This window comes from Brachycentrus maculatus, unplaced genomic scaffold, assembly GCF_059751285.1.
Source record: "Brachycentrus maculatus isolate JH-2025_06_01 unplaced genomic scaffold, ASM5975128v1 h1tg000469l, whole genome shotgun sequence".
Classification (NCBI taxonomy): Eukaryota; Metazoa; Arthropoda; class Insecta; order Trichoptera; family Brachycentridae; genus Brachycentrus; species Brachycentrus maculatus.
The window spans coordinates 539,383-556,137 of NW_028281216.1; the positions used below are offsets into that span (position 1 = coordinate 539,383).

The 16,755-nt window shown below is 27.3% G+C and overlaps 1 protein-coding gene across 1 annotated transcript in view; it reads right to left on the bottom strand.

Annotated features, from left to right (window-relative positions):
• Positions 1 to 15,069, bottom strand: part of LOC148302268 (uncharacterized) — a 96,071-nt gene extending 81,002 nt beyond the window's left edge. Inside the window, exon 1 of the mRNA XM_088271888.1 lies at positions 14,722 to 15,069. The gene's annotated coding sequence lies outside the window, so the exon portion shown is untranslated. The remainder of the gene's footprint in view (positions 1 to 14,721) is intronic.
• Between the last annotated feature and the right edge of the window lie 1,686 nt (positions 15,070 to 16,755).

Consider the following 16,755-nt stretch of genomic DNA (forward strand, 5'->3'; position numbering starts at 1 on the left):
AATGATTGTGGTTGACTTTCATCTATTTCTTATAATAAAATCATTAAAACTATTATATTTAGTAATTATTATGTACACAATTTTGAGTTTGTCCAAATACTTGTTCACAAAATCTGGATTATCTCCAATTATAGGAGTTATTTTCATATTATTTTTTGACATCTCATCAAAGAATAAAAAGGTTCTTTTCATCTCACCAATAGATGTCTCTAGTGAAGTTATAGTGATTCACGAACAAGGTCCCTAAATTGGTTCATAAATATAGATCTTCTAAGAATTTGAGTAGTGTGGTTGTCAATAATGGGTAGAATTGGTGAATGTGACACGTGTAAAGTGATCATTTAAACCAGCCTATGACGGTCGTCAGTCCGTAAATGCCCAGACTTTCATATTTTTCTTCATATTTGATGAGATGTCAAAAAAATAATATTTTATTTAGTACTTAATATCATATTATTACCTGTGCAGATATCGTTTGCATCTGCCCTCTGATCTGTGACAGTCCACAACTTGATTAGGTATAACATTAAATTTGTGCAAAGTTAGAGTACCTACGAGTACGTGGAGTTTCCAACTCCAGGATAGAGTATGTGTTATATTTTCCCAGGTATCCTACCTACTACAACTTCCTTTGCTCCTAATCCATACATGAACCAAAATCTGTGAAGATGAAAACTAATCACATGGGATTAATGACTCATTCCTATACTGAATTCTCTGGTAGAAACTAAACGTAGATTACTTTGTGTAGATCCTTCTAGAGGTGGTATTAGTTTTGACGTTATCAAAGGAATATAACTTTATATGGACATGATAATATAGTCATATCTGTATACATAGTTGCTTCATGGTTTTTCATTTCATAATTTTCTTTGTAAGATTTTTTTAAACTGAAACACTTGTAATAAACCACTTAATGATTTTTATTTTATTTCACACTACTAGTTTCGAAAACTAACAATATGTTAATTAATAATCTGCTTTCTTAATTAAAATTTTACTTGGTAAATACAGCTATTTGTTAAAATCTACTGTGACAGGTGTTTCGACGCATTCGGCACCATTTTCAAACACCGTTATTTTTTTTTAATGTTTTCCGCAGATACTTTGTGGCACATTTTATAATTTCTTTATAAAATTAATTTACTTACTTTTCACCGCTTTTTTATTAATAAATAAAGTGGTGAAAAGAAAGTTAATTAAACTTATAAAGACACCGTTATTTTGATTTAAATTTAACATTTAATAAACGGTGTTTGAAAATGACGCAGAATGCATCGAAACACGTGTCACAGTTGGTTCATATATTTAGAACTTCCAACAATTTGAGTAGTGTGGTTGTCAATAATGGGTAGAATTGGTGAATGTTACACGTATGTAAAGTGATCACTTAAACCAGCCTATGACGGTCGTCAGCCCCGTAAATGCCCAGACTTCTATATTCTTCTTCATCTTTGATGAGATGTCAAAATATAATATGAAAAATACTCCTATAATTAGAGATAATCCAGATTTGTGAACAAGTATTTGGACACACTCAAAATGTTGTAAATCTATATTAATAATGTAATTATACATTTTGAGGAAGCAAGCATCTATTTACTTCAATATGCCCTTAAGTGTATCGATTTAGCCAATCAATATAAATAATATATTTCAGAATTCACGCTATTCACAAGGAATACCTCTGTTTCCCTTTTTAAGAGGGTGAGATGTATCTAATAGCAAACAGCAGTCGAAGCTTAGCGCTTAAATCCTCGCAGAGGATGAAATATACGACAAACATTCTTCAAATTGAAGGGCTTTCCGCATGAGGCAAACACACACGTGAATGGCACGTGTCGGTGGCAGGTAAAAATGACTCCTGCCTAGCACAGCAAAGCTCCGCATCCATTAGCCTAATCAAAACTTCGCCTCGAGCAAAAAAACACGGCTCACCTGGCTTGTATTTCAGTTATAAATTATTTAAGGTTTAGGGCATGCCTTTATTTATGCTAAATTCTCAAGTAAACCTCTTGAAATCCGCCGAAAGGAGAAGCCTTAAGGTAAACACATTCCGTAAAAATGTATTATTTACTTACCTTGCACTAGATATTTAGCATGTATTAACAGAAGGCATTCCTTTCTAAACCGTATACGTTTTTCTGATGATAATGTAAGTATTTGATGAATATTGATTATCATATGATTAACACTCTTCTTCTAACATATATTCGCGTAGAAGCCTTAGAACAAAAACATGGAAACAACATTCCTTTAAAAATATATTATTTATATATCCTACTATTAACAAAAGGAATTCCTTTCTAAACCATAAACGCTTTTTTTAAAGATAAAGTAAATATTCTATTACTATTTACTAAAATATAAATAATATTCGTCTTTTTATACTAATTTGCGCAGAAGCCTCAAAGAAAAAACTAAAAAAACGGTGACATTCCTTAAAAAACATGTTGTTTCTCCTTATCAACAAAAGGAATTCCTTTTTAAACCGCATACTTTCTTTAAATATAACATTTTGAGTGTGTCCAAATACTTATTCACAAAATCTGGATTATCTCCAATTACAGGAGTTATTTTCATATTATTTTTTGACATCTCATCAAAGATGAAGAAGAATATGGAAGTCTGGGCATTTACGGGGCTGATGTTACACGTGTGTAAAATGATCACTTAAACCAGCCTATGACGGTCGTCAGCCCCGTAAATGCCCAGACTTCCATATTCTTCTTCATCTTTTTTTATATGTTGAAATATACATAGTTAATATTTTTCACTTATTCGCACCCAATGGTGCATAAGAAACTGCACTGTAGAAAATATATACGAATTTTTTTTTTAAATATATACGAAAAAATCATTTCGTAAAAAAAATATTCCCTCCAATTTCCTTTTTTTTTAAAAAAATCAAATATTTATTAAGTGGTATTTATATAGGCAAGTGCTAAAACTGATATTTTACCTTCAATTTGTCAAAAACTATTTACTATTGTGACACGAGTCACAATAGATTTAAAGAAAAAAAGGTATTAACCAAGTAAAACTTAAATTTAAAATTAATTTAATTTATCTGCCTAACTTTTGATTGATAGTGTATTTGAATTTCTTCCTGTTCTTTTATTTTACATGATTTCATTAATTTCCAAAAAAAAGTGATTGTCTCTTTTTTACCTACTTTTCCGGTTTAAAATTATTACAAGTAGCTAAATACCATAGTGTATTTATTTGTTAATTTTTCATCATATAAATTCCCGTGCCGAGGGCACATTTTACATTTTTTTTATAAAATCGGATATTGTATACCCACGCATAAGCTATGCCTATGTGCGATTTTTCATTTATGTTTTGAAGACATATAAATTAATCTACTTACCCGAAATGATAAAAAGCGAAACGTTAACAATTTTTTATAAATAAATAAATAAAATATTTTGTTACTAGCAAAACAGTGAATGTGCTCCAAATGCATTTTATGCAGTTAAAAATGATAAACAAAGTGCACTTTAATTCACTGCGTACTGTATAATATTTCTTCCATTTCCTACATGATAGCACCACGAACAAAGAGAATACAGTGTATTTAACTGAGTGACGCTGCATTATTTGATGAAGTACTGTAAAATTTGGCTGTTCGCTAATGCCACAAAAATAATGCAAATTATCTTTTGATTATTCAAATTTGGGAAATGTTTGACAGTTATAATTTAGTACTAATAACCCGACCGAAGTAACCCTTTAACCGTGGATTAATGTTTTGACATAATAAACGGTACACCTTAAAAATATATGTAAGACTCATTTTTTTAAATATTAATATTATTTATTGTTTCGGACACTGGACTAAATGATAACTACTGAATGACGAGTCCAACCCTACGGATAAGATGGCAATTTTAAATGTATCTCAACTTGATATAAAACATGTATCGTTCCTCCTTTTTTCTATGAAAGAAGATGGAAGTCATAAAAAAATATTCTCAAATATGTACTAACAAATTGATGAATTTATCAATGTGGATAATTAATTAGAGTGCATAATTTTTTACAATTTCAAATTGGTTAATGGGTTAAAATTAAGAAAATACAAAGCACACATTCTTATATGTTACATTTCATAATACTTGCAAAGCCGTGAAAATATTCGAATCCGTGAAACAATAATGCAATCGAAAACATTGAAAATGCTAAAAGTCAGCGTTTGTCAAGAAGCACGCTTATTTAATATTGTGTGCGTATGCTTTGGTAAACAGTTTAAAAGATGGCTTTGCCATAGCGGTTGAAATAGCTGTTAATCAGTTACAGGTACATAAAGACAATTGTCTTGACTTGGATTGACAAAATTTCATAGCAATCGGTGATGAACTTTAGGAGGTTTGAGGTTTTCGGCAAACAAATAATCACATTTTTATTTATATAAGGTATACAATAGCTATACTTTATAGGTATACGGGTATATTAGAGGAATAAAAAATACGGCTCGACTTTAAGTGAATTTCAAAATATCATATTTACAGCATAAAGTAAAATGTAGACATCCTCTTTGTGTCTTAAAAAGAAAGATTGTATGAAACAGTGTATTAAGAAAAAGACTGGGTTTTATAAATTTTTTTATATAGTATTAAACATTTACTTCTATAAAGTATACGTAACAATGATATTATACAACACGCACATACATACTGGAAAAATAAATATAGGGAATAAATCAAATAAAAAAATTCGTTGTTTTTTCATTGTCAGCTACTTTATAGGGGTATAGTTTTTTCAGGTCGAAATGGAGAGCCAATTATCAATCCCAGGAACTTACGAGTGGTAATAGTATAACATTTCGTACGTACCAAAAAGTTTCTAGAAACCGTACAATAAATCAATTTCAGGGCTCTAAATCATAGTGGCAAACACCAAATAATGCTACTTTTTACTTGTTGCTTTCTTGAACTAATGATAACTACTGTGTGACCAATCGAACTTGTGTATTTTCTAATGAGTAGGTTTAACTGGGGATCAAGTTTTGTTTCTAAATAGCTGAAATTATTAAAAATAATCACTTTAAAGTAAAAATAATACCATTTATTAAGTTTTATTTCAGTACACACCACTAGTTCCGAAAACAACGGTTGTTTTCATCGACAAATTATTGTTTCATGAAACTAGTCATGTGTAATGAAATAAAACTCAATGGTATTATCCAAGTGTTTACTTTTTTTGGAAACAACCAACATGTCATTCCACAAAGTTTTTTTTATTTTTTTATTTTATTTAATTTTTTTTACAAAAATACATTTTTGAAATACAAAATAGGTAAATATACAGAACATCTTATATATAACGTTTCTACCTCTCTAATAAAGTAGATACTTGTGTTTAGAGAGGGAGTTCGTTTCACATTTATTTTTATTTTTTTTATAAACTAAGTAAATTAAAACAAAGTAAATTAAAATTAAAAATAAAAAAATTAACAAGGTAAATTAAAAATTAAAAATAAACATTCTTTGGTATGGAGTCTAGGAAGGGGTGAGTCTTAAATATTTTTTAATTCTAGTTTGAAAAGTTTGATAATTTTTTATAGATTTTAAGTTTTCCGGAAGTTTATTAAAGTTTTTTTTACCTATGTACGTATAATGGTTTAACGCTGCTGTTGTTTTACATCTGTGCAAAATTAAATTATTAGAATATCTAGAGTTACTTGAATTTTGCAATTTTTTTGAAAGTTAATGCCGAATATATAAATAATAAAACTAAACATATCTATATACACACACGTACCTATTTAAATAAATAAATAAATATATATATATATATATATATATATATATATATATATATATATATATATATATATATATATATATATATATATATATATATATATATATATATATATATATATATATATATATATATATATATATATATATATATATATATATATATATATATATATATATATATATATATATATATATATATATATATATATATATATATATATATATATATATATATATATGTAATAAAATAACTAGGTACCTACCTATACATTTTATTAAGTACTTACAAATAGTACCTACATAAAACAGTTCTACCACCAGATGTCGCATGCGTCGCACAGAATTAAACAAAAGAGATCCGATAGAAAAAATATAATATTATTAACTGTCAGAATCAGATAGATATAAAAATTATTGTAAAGATTAATTAAGAATAAACCTTTATTGTCGTTTCTTTAATTACAAAGCAACACATTGTTTATTTTATTATTATACACCCACTTTACATATTATTTACACCCAATTTACCACGTTATATATATATATATATATATATATATATATATATATATATATATATATATATATATATATATATATATATATATATATATATATATATATATATATATATATATATATATATATATATATATAAATGTTGTCACTCAATGGAGATGGTTTTGACTGATTTATTAGATTCCACATTAAACATTGTTATATGTATTTGCAATGTATGTACAAAGTACATATCTAGCCATCGTATTTGTAATGTTCATTGTTACGACATGTCGCAAAACGAATGGTTATCCAATAATAAATGTGTCCCGGGTTCAACTTCGACGTTGTGTTTCATAATGTCCGAACCAGTTTTGAAGTCGATTTATGAAGCAAAAACATTAGCTTAGTTTTGAACAACACAGAGGAAGTTCATAAATCCTATAATTCCGTTTGTGCCAATATGCGCATCCATATGTTTTCATTTAAATTTATTGAAGTTCTGCAACGCTTCGATATGACAAAGTTATATTATATGGTAATGCATTCGTTGCTTATCCAATTATCTTGTTTAACCGATTATCTGTTGAACTCAAAATGAATGGAAAATTAATTTTGGGTTTTTCGTTATAAAGTATCGTTTGTAATTTATGTTATGTATATGTTGATTTATTTTTTATGTTTTTTTAATGTTCAAGTACTATCTACCCTATGATTGCAAACAGCTATATATGGTATCAAACGTTTTGATCAATATCACTAGTCTGTTTTTGGTTGGTCGGAAGATATTGCTTTTTGGCAATGAGCCCGCCAGTGTATTTATTTATTTTCTGTACCTATATGAAGTGTAAATTAATATATAGTATGTTTTCGCATGTATATCAATAATATTGTTTAAAAGGCCATGGTTTACTGTAGTCAAATTCATAAGAAAATAACGATGCAACAGTTTATGAATTTAACATAATTCATTAGTTTTGTTGTGGGTTTAATTCTTAGGGTAGAAAAACAATCGTCATTTATCAAAATAAAATTCCAGTAAATATCTTCATATCTTATGAAAATAATAGGAAAGTAGGGAGAGAGAATATAACACAACACCAATATGTCTTTCCAAACAATCTTCGCCTCTTCCATTCGTGCCTTTCCAAGTTTTTGAAACACTTAATCATGGCAAGTTTTTCTCGGTTATTCTCTGCTTCTATTTGACTGAATTAGTCCTGTGAATTTGTCTTCATGTCCATTATTCACTCATTCTATTCACATGCTTAAACCATCTAAACACGCCTTTCTCAAACATTTTCAACAGTGCTTATTTCAGCCGTACATTCTTTCATTATATTACCATTTGAACACCTTTCTTACATCGTTTTGTTCATATATCGCTTACTCCTTTCAACAACGTCATAAATCAAAAAAACTTGATTTTCAGTAGATCGTTTTTAAAGTTTCAAAATAAAATAAAATGTATTAAAAATAAATATCAAGCCACTTATTGAACTTTTTACTATGCAACAGATCTTTTTAAGTAAAATCTGAATGTCTTTTTTCCATTCGAAAAATACAAAGTGTATTTGAAAAAATAATTAAAAAATACCTTTTCTTCAAAATGTAAAAACAACACTTTCTGCCCTGTAGCGGGTAAATATTATGTTTAAAATATGCCGCTTTTGCTGGGATATAGTATATTTTATGGGCATTCCGAAAACATGCACAACTGAAAATTGACGATTTTTTAATATATATTGTTTTAGAAAGGAGCGAGCGATATGCTAAAAAGTATATGTATACGTATTACAAATACATAATTTAATGTAGTGCAGACTGTCCTGATATTTCATTCAAGGATTTCAAGTTTATTTTACACTGCCTACGGTATAATTATTTCTAAATTTGCGTTCTCTTATCTCATTATTTGTCTTACTATTTTGAGATCTTATGTGTCTTAGACCTATTGGAAAAGTTTTAAACTTAAAGTAATGTATTGTATAAAACCACGTCACTAACCAAACAACTTATCGGTAATTGCTTCAGAAAACGTGTATACACCCTGATTTACGAGAAGTAGGTCAAACCTTACAATTTTAATTATTCAGGTCTCAAACTCTAAACTCCATAAACCAAGTAATACCGAGCTATCGAATTTCTTCGATATTTATATTGTTATTCTCCATTCTTCCAATAAAACTATTCCTCTGAGTTCTATGGTTAGTTAATATCTAAAAACCATTTGAATATATTGATTTTATGCTTGGAGATAGATATTAAAGTATTCTCCTTCAAACCCTTATCCGCACCCCAATGGTGCACAGGGCACTGCATCATTTAAACCTTGTGTTATCTTGATAGTTAAGTAATTTATGATCGTTTACATATGAAGGAAAGGTGATCAGTCTTCCACTTCAGGTACCAATTCAGGGTGAAAAAATCAGTTATATTTATTTAACTCCTTCCTGGGAATCGAACCCTTGACCTTCAGAACGGTAGCCAACCGTGCTGACCATTACACTATGGGGGCGGACAAATATATATACATATCGGAAAATCGAGGAAGACTTAACAAGAGATTGTCCCATAGTTTATCCTTCCTGTTCCCAACACAGATAAAAAATTACCATGTTTTTTAGCTAGAAGAAACAAAAATATACTTAATAATTTATAAATCTTTTTCATAATGAGTAAGGTAAATAATAAATCCAACTTTCATCTTACTTTTTTTCTCTTCTCACACCATTCGATCATCTATCATACATCGTTTTATAATTTGACCAGATAATTTATTTACAACATTTTGGAAAAGTTCTGGCGTTTCTCATGTGTAATTATAATCCAGGATTCGGACCTCACATACTAATAAAAGAGTTTCTGCTTAATGCTAGATGATACCTAGTATAAACAAAAATCAATCGTATAAATTATTGCGATAGAAATACATATGGTACATACATAAAAGCTTTACAACAAAAATATAATACCTCACAAAGCTGGTAAAAAGCTGGTAATAAATCAAACATGAACCTAGTTTTATCAAATTATTTTATTGTACAAAGAATTTTATCGTTCTCATAAGGATAAAGTGTTTATAACAAAGTGTGAGGTTTTTAAATTATTATCACACCTATACAATACTGCCACTGGTAGCGTTCAGACGATGATTGATGTACCTGTGATTACAGCGATAAGTGTAATAGTTTGATAAAATTATTATTTTCAAAAAAATATGCCAAAATAACAATATGAAAACAACATCTCATTTAACCTTACACTAAAAAATTTACATAAAACTACATTTCGCTAGTCAAGCCTTCAATTAGCTCAATATAATATAACGTACAGTATAATAATGTTGTTTTTTTGCGACATTCAAGGGAACATGTAGCAGCAGAATTACTCTTTCACGTTCTCATTAAGCTCTACTTAACATTTATGAACTAAACGCTTTACTGAACTTTTATGTTTTCTCCAAAAAAATATTTTTAATAAACGCCTTTCTTGATATTGATATTCTTATACAACACGATTAAAATTATACTTACTATAAATTTGACCAGTTATTTTATGCAGTATATCTTCATAAATTGATTCGGCAGTCAATTTCTGGTAAAAAACATGAATTTTTAATTTAAGTTTTACTTGGTAAATACCACTCTTTTTTCAAATCTATTGTGACACGTGTTTCAATGCATTCCGCATCATTTTCAAACACCGTTTATGTAGCTAAGTATAAATTTTAGAGTTGTCCAAAAAATTCTAGAAAGAACCTTACATACATTTAATGAATGTCTTTGTTAAATTAAAAAATAAATTTACTTTACTCAACCATACATGGTGCCGAGAACTCATATGTGAAAGAAAGCGATATATAGGGGAAGACGGGGTTATATGCAACAAGGGTACATTGCAACGACCGATTTAAATCTTTCGCCGAAACTGTTTTTACTCTATTTTTCGATCTGTATGATAGAGAATGGTACGAAGCATATTTTGGTGTAATTCCGGTTTCTTATGTCAAATATAACAGAAGACATCAGACATCAGATAAAGTGTGTTTTTGACGGTACGGAGTATTTTTTCGTATAAAGGTAAATATTTTCTGTTTTTTATTATATTATTTTAATGGTTTGTGGTATTGATAACTTTACTTGAACATTGTAAAATTTAATGATTAACTGTAAATTCAATCAATCCTAGAGCCTACAATTTTTCAAATTTGAGCTGTATGGTTGTCAATCAGTGGTTGAATAGTGAATGATACACGTTTATAAAATGATCACCTAAATCAGCCTACGACGGGTCGTAAGACCTGTAAATACCCAGATTTCTATGTTTTTCCATGTCTATGTTGAGTTGTCGATATAAATTGATATATAATCATACATATAATATATATATATATATATATATATATTTATATATATACATATATATATATAAATATATAAATATATATATATATATATATATATATATATATATATATATATATATATATATATATATATATATATATATATATATATATATATATATATATATATATATATATATATATATATATATATATATATATATATATATATATATATATATATATATATATATATATATATATATATATATATATATATATATATATATATATATATATATATATATATATATATATATATATATATATATATATATATTTATATATATATATATATATATATATATATATATATATATATTTATATATATATATATATATATATATATATATATATATATATATTTATATATATATATATATATATATATATATATATATATATATATATATATATATGTATATATGTGTGTGTTTGTGTAAATTTATGTATATAATATATCACAAGTCTAGTTCTGTTGAAATAATTAGTTTTAGTTATTGTATGAAAATTAATTTAGTAAGGTCCCATAGCCTTTGGAATGATATGTTAATCAATACATTCGATTAACTTTCAAAAGTTTCACGAACTGTAATTCAAACTATAAAATCATTGAATTCCAATAAAAGGCAAATGCGAAATGAAATTAAATGAAAACCTGTTCAGTTTACCAAAAAATTTAATTAAGTCTGATATTTCGAAATCATTTTTGTATGAAATGTATTTTTCTGACTCTTAAAACATTGGGTTTCAATTAAATTTATTTAAAAATATGACTTTCCTCTTTATTGTTATAATTAATTGAACAAAAGTAGATGATAAAAAAAAATCTGGTAAAAATATCGCTCACTCCTTTCAACAACGTCATATTTCGAAAAACTTGATTTTTTAGGAGATCGTTTTTAATGTTTAAAAATATAATCAAATGTATTAAAAATAAATATCAAGCCACTTATTGAACTTTTTACTGTGCAACAGATCCTTTAAAGTAAAACGAGAATGTTTTTTCTCCATTTGAAAAATATTTAACATATTTAAAAAAATAATTAAACAATACCTTTGCCCTGTAGCGGGTAAATATTACATAAGTTAAAAATATGCAACTTTTGCTGGGATTTAATACATTTTCTGGGCATTCCGAAAACATGCACAACTGAAAATTGACGATTTTTGATGTATGAGGTTGTTGAAAGGAGCGAGCGATATGTGAAACCAATTATTATACGTCTTTTAGGATTCGTACATTTAAATGAATAATGAAAAATTAATCAGTTTGTTTAACAATAATTTTGAATTTACGTAAAATGAACATACAAGAAGATGTAAGCTCTGTTGAACCAGTATTTTAAATTATAATCCAAAAATAACAATTTCTTTGAAAACATGGAAATTACTTGCATTAAAAGCCTAGAAAATTCAATTTCGTTTACCACAAGTATATAAAAACGTTTTAATAATTATGGTCAACGATATTTTTTATTCAGTCGACTCACAAAGATAATGAATACGGTAAATTCATCGGTGGTAGAATATGAATATTAGTTTTAATCATGGATATATGCGTCCATTATTATGTTGATTATTGTAGTATCATGAATTTAATCAGTTTTGAATAAATAAAAGCATTTAAATGGTGTAGGTTTATTAATGACTTGTTGAAAGCATTTGAAACTTATCGATTATAGAGAACACATTCAGGATAATTATGTTGACAAGTGTATTGTTAATACATTCATACATCGCGGGTTCAAATTATAACAATTGCATAATAAATTTAACAATTTATGCATTGATTTTAAATCAAACACAGATTTTTTGAGTCTACTAAGTTGTATTTTATTAACAAAAACACATAAAAAATTATATTGTGACAATTGTTTCGCCTTGTTAGAGCATTATCAAACAAATGTGTTTTTCGAATGTTTTTGTTAATAAAATACAACTTAGTAGACTCAAAAAATCTGTGTTTGATTTAAAATTAATACATAAATTAAAATGGAGTTCTACAAATTAAACGCCAAATCAATAAATAAATTTAACAATATTTATTTATTGATTCGGCACTAACTGTTTGGAATGACATGTTGAATATTTTTAAAAATTAAACTCTTGTAATAAACTACTCAATGAGTTATATTTCTATTACACACGACTAGTTTCGAAAACTTAAAAATGTGAAAATTAAAATTTATGTTTTAATAATTTAATGATAATTCACATCTCAAAAAAATATCCTCATTTTATTATTATTTTATAAAAGATACTTTTCAATCGTGGGATACAAATTATCAATAATTATTTCTATAAAAACATTTATTTATTTCTCTCTTTTCTCTCTTTTCGTTCTCTTATCCGAACTCAGTGGTACATAGTTATTAAGTATTATATATATTTAAAATTAAATTATTTTAAATTTGTTGGGTAGACGACCGACTACGAACTGGCGTCACAGATTCGATTGCCGCCAATTGTAAAAAATATTAAAGAGATATTTATTTTTATTGATTGCCTCGATAGTCACTTTGTGGTAATATCTTTCAAATTTTACTTGGTAAAGAAATAGTGGTGTTCATTAAGTAATATTTATTTTAATTTTCAGGGTGTTTGTAATGTATTGTATAATATACCTTCCTTATCCTTACTTGTCTGCAGGTAGGATACCAGCAAACAAGCTTGTATTAAATAGAGAGTTTGCGGGTTATTCCTGCAAACTTAAAAATATAAAAAATGAATTAAAAATTAAATGAGTGTCAGAAATGAAGACACTAAGAAGCATATCAGGCAAGAGTGTTCGATATATAATAAGAAATGCCATTATCAGGGAAATATGCGAGATCGAAGATGTCGTTAGGTGGGGAAGGCAACGAAGGAGACAATGGTATGCGCATGTGAGGAGAATAGAACCATCCAGACTCCCCCACATCGCACTGTACGGCCAACCCATGGTAGACGACTTCCGGGCAGACCACCAAAGAGATGGGTCGATGGCTGGGAATCGACATCGCAGGAGGCTAGTCCCTCTTAAAAACAGGCCACAAGGCCTACAACAAGATGAAGAAGGAGAAGAAGAAGAAGAAGAAGAAGAAATAAAAAATTGAATATAAGATGTTTATTAATATTTCAACAGTCACAAACGATCGATTTTTATACGAAAATATTTTAGAAGTCTGAGCATCCCAGGATTTATGACTAGGGATTACTTTATGAACTATATCATGATATATCGTTCTAAGGGTGAAAATCCATGTCTGATAAAAAAAGTTAATAAATTCAAGCTTAGATAAGGTTTCTTTACATTTATTTTTGCTTACAAAATCGATACATATGTAGAAAACCCAAATGGAAATATATGTACAATACAAGTTTACAATTTTAATTTTAATTACTGAATATGTTACAAAATAATATGTGTGTATACTCTAAAAAATTCATTCCTTCGCCTCAAATGGATTTAGTTTAGAAAGTATTTGTTATAGTAATAAAAAAATTAACTATTCATATAACATTGATATTGACGTAAAAAAAATAATTCTCCTTCCTCGTTTAGAAATCTGGCTACATGGATAAAGAGATAGATAATTAATTGAAAAGTATACAACCAAACTATTGTACTAACTTTGATTCTTTAAATTTACTTTTTAATATATTAATTTGTAAAAAAAAATCATTCAGACATAATTTCTTTATCATATCTTCCTTTATCAACACTTAATTGTTTGCCATATACATATAAATCATTAATAACATTTTGTAAGGTGTAATTAATATTTTATTTAAAGTACCGTAATTAAATCATACGAGTTTGGAACTGGAAATAAGATTCAATAATGTGCAGTGAAAAAATCGGTAATAATTTTGACAATAACAGGAATCAAAGCTGGAAACTCGTGTACGTTAGTCTAACACAAAACCTACTACACAATGATAATAAATGATGGTTTATTTCAGTGTATGCAGAATAAAAACATTATTTTATCACATAAATTTCAATGATAATAAAATAAAAATCATTTTTTTAATAATAAAAAAAATACATTACTTACATTTGAATTCATCATGAAAAACATTTCAAGATTCACAATCACTCGAAAGTCAATTATTTACACTTAAATAATAAAACATAAAACACTTTTAAACAAAAATCAAACTTTGTTTAGAAAGTACCATAAAAATGTAATTTACGTTATTTCCCACGAAAAGTTTTGCCAAAATTGAATTATCTACCACTAGTCTAGTAATTAAAATCTAATCATGTGCTTATAGATATGAAAACTTGTCTTTAAAACTTTTTAACGGTATAGCGCGTATAATTCGTGTTGGGTAATAAAGCTCTGGGCTACGAAGCGCTGCGCCTCTACGAGGTGCCTACGCGACGGGTTACGAACGACTGCGAGACTGAGTTCTAGTACTGGTACAGTTATACAGATAACGGATCCAGCCTGAAAGGGGTCGAGACTTTTGCTGCCTGAAAATTTAGCCCGGTTTCGGAATAAGACTTGCTTGAAAATGAACTTAATTGACGTTGGATCACGGACGTCATTGATAGCATTCAACCGTAATTTTGTAATAAAAATATCATGCCAAATTAATTGCAGATGAAAGATATTAAATTTATTTTTATTACATTTATTCGTGTAATGAAACTAATTCTAAATAACCATCTGCAGTGGAAAAATAAAATAAATAAGATATACACGAAAAATCTTTTTTTTAAATACATTTGCATCCTTTTACTCTTATATTTCTTTTTTATATTTGCATATTTATTTTTTTTATTTTGGTTTTATGTATTTTTTTTTACTAAGTTATTTTTGAAGCATATTTAATGACATCAAAGATAAGATTTAATTTTTAAAAATGTAGATGTAATTTTTATTTTACTTAGTAGTTACAAATATTTCTTAAAATCTATTTTGTCACGTGTTTCGATCCATTTTGGATGTTTGATAAGTATGTCGATTATTAAACATCCGAAATAATAGATTTTAAGGAACAGTGGTATTTATTAATTGAAATTTTACAAGTATTACCACAAATTGACTACTGAATCAATTTATTAATCACTCTCTTTGTGTTATATCACTCACAAATAAAACTTAATAATTGGTTTCGGAATAACCATTGCATCATCAGGTCAAATGTAGACTGAAGCAGTGTTTTTAAATGGTATTACACAAAATGAACGATGAATGATAAGAAAAGGGTTATATTGCCATACCACAAAGTAAACAATGCTTTAAATAATGCTTTTGATCATGTTATTATTTTTAAGATTGTAAAAAGAAGAAACGTCTAGAGCATGAATTAAAATTATTAAAATAAAAACTTTTACAAATATATTTAAAAAAATTAATTCTTGTTTACAAAATATTTGAATTTGTAATTATTTTGAAGCGTGAGGAATAACAAAATTATTTTATCCAATAAAAATTAACATTTTCCCTTATTGAAATGCCTGTTTTAAAAAATGAGCACTTTATGAATTGAATCATAATGAGATTTTGTTTTGTTTTTCTCTCGGGTCTTATTTTACGAATGCCTTTAACATATTAAAGCAGATTCGGAGAAATTTATTCCTCTCATGATATTTCCTATATCTTAAGAGGTAAACAGTAATTTCTACGAACAATAAAACGTTTCTACCGTTAATGTTAACAAAATTTATTATTAATGTTATCTTTATCCATAGTACAGTGGCAAAAGGCTTGTTTGTTTACCTGCTAAAACTATATAAAAAAGAATGAAGATATAGCCTCCCAAATAAACATAGTGTTTAGTGATATAATAATAGTGAAAAATAAATTCTTTTGAAAATTTTAAAGGTGTAGAGATACCAAATTTTCGATTATCATAGTGTTGTCATAGTCCCGACTTCGATTTCCAGATGGGTCAAAATGAACATAAGCAATTTTCTCTCTCATGTTTATTTAAGGCCCAATTTACAACAAATCCCAACTTAAATTTCTTGAAAACCAGGAAACATTCGATGCAATTGAATTTTTTGCTTAAAACGCCGTCTTTATATTGAAAAAAATAGTTCTTCGAAAAACATATATGGTTTTGAAAATAAAAAAAAC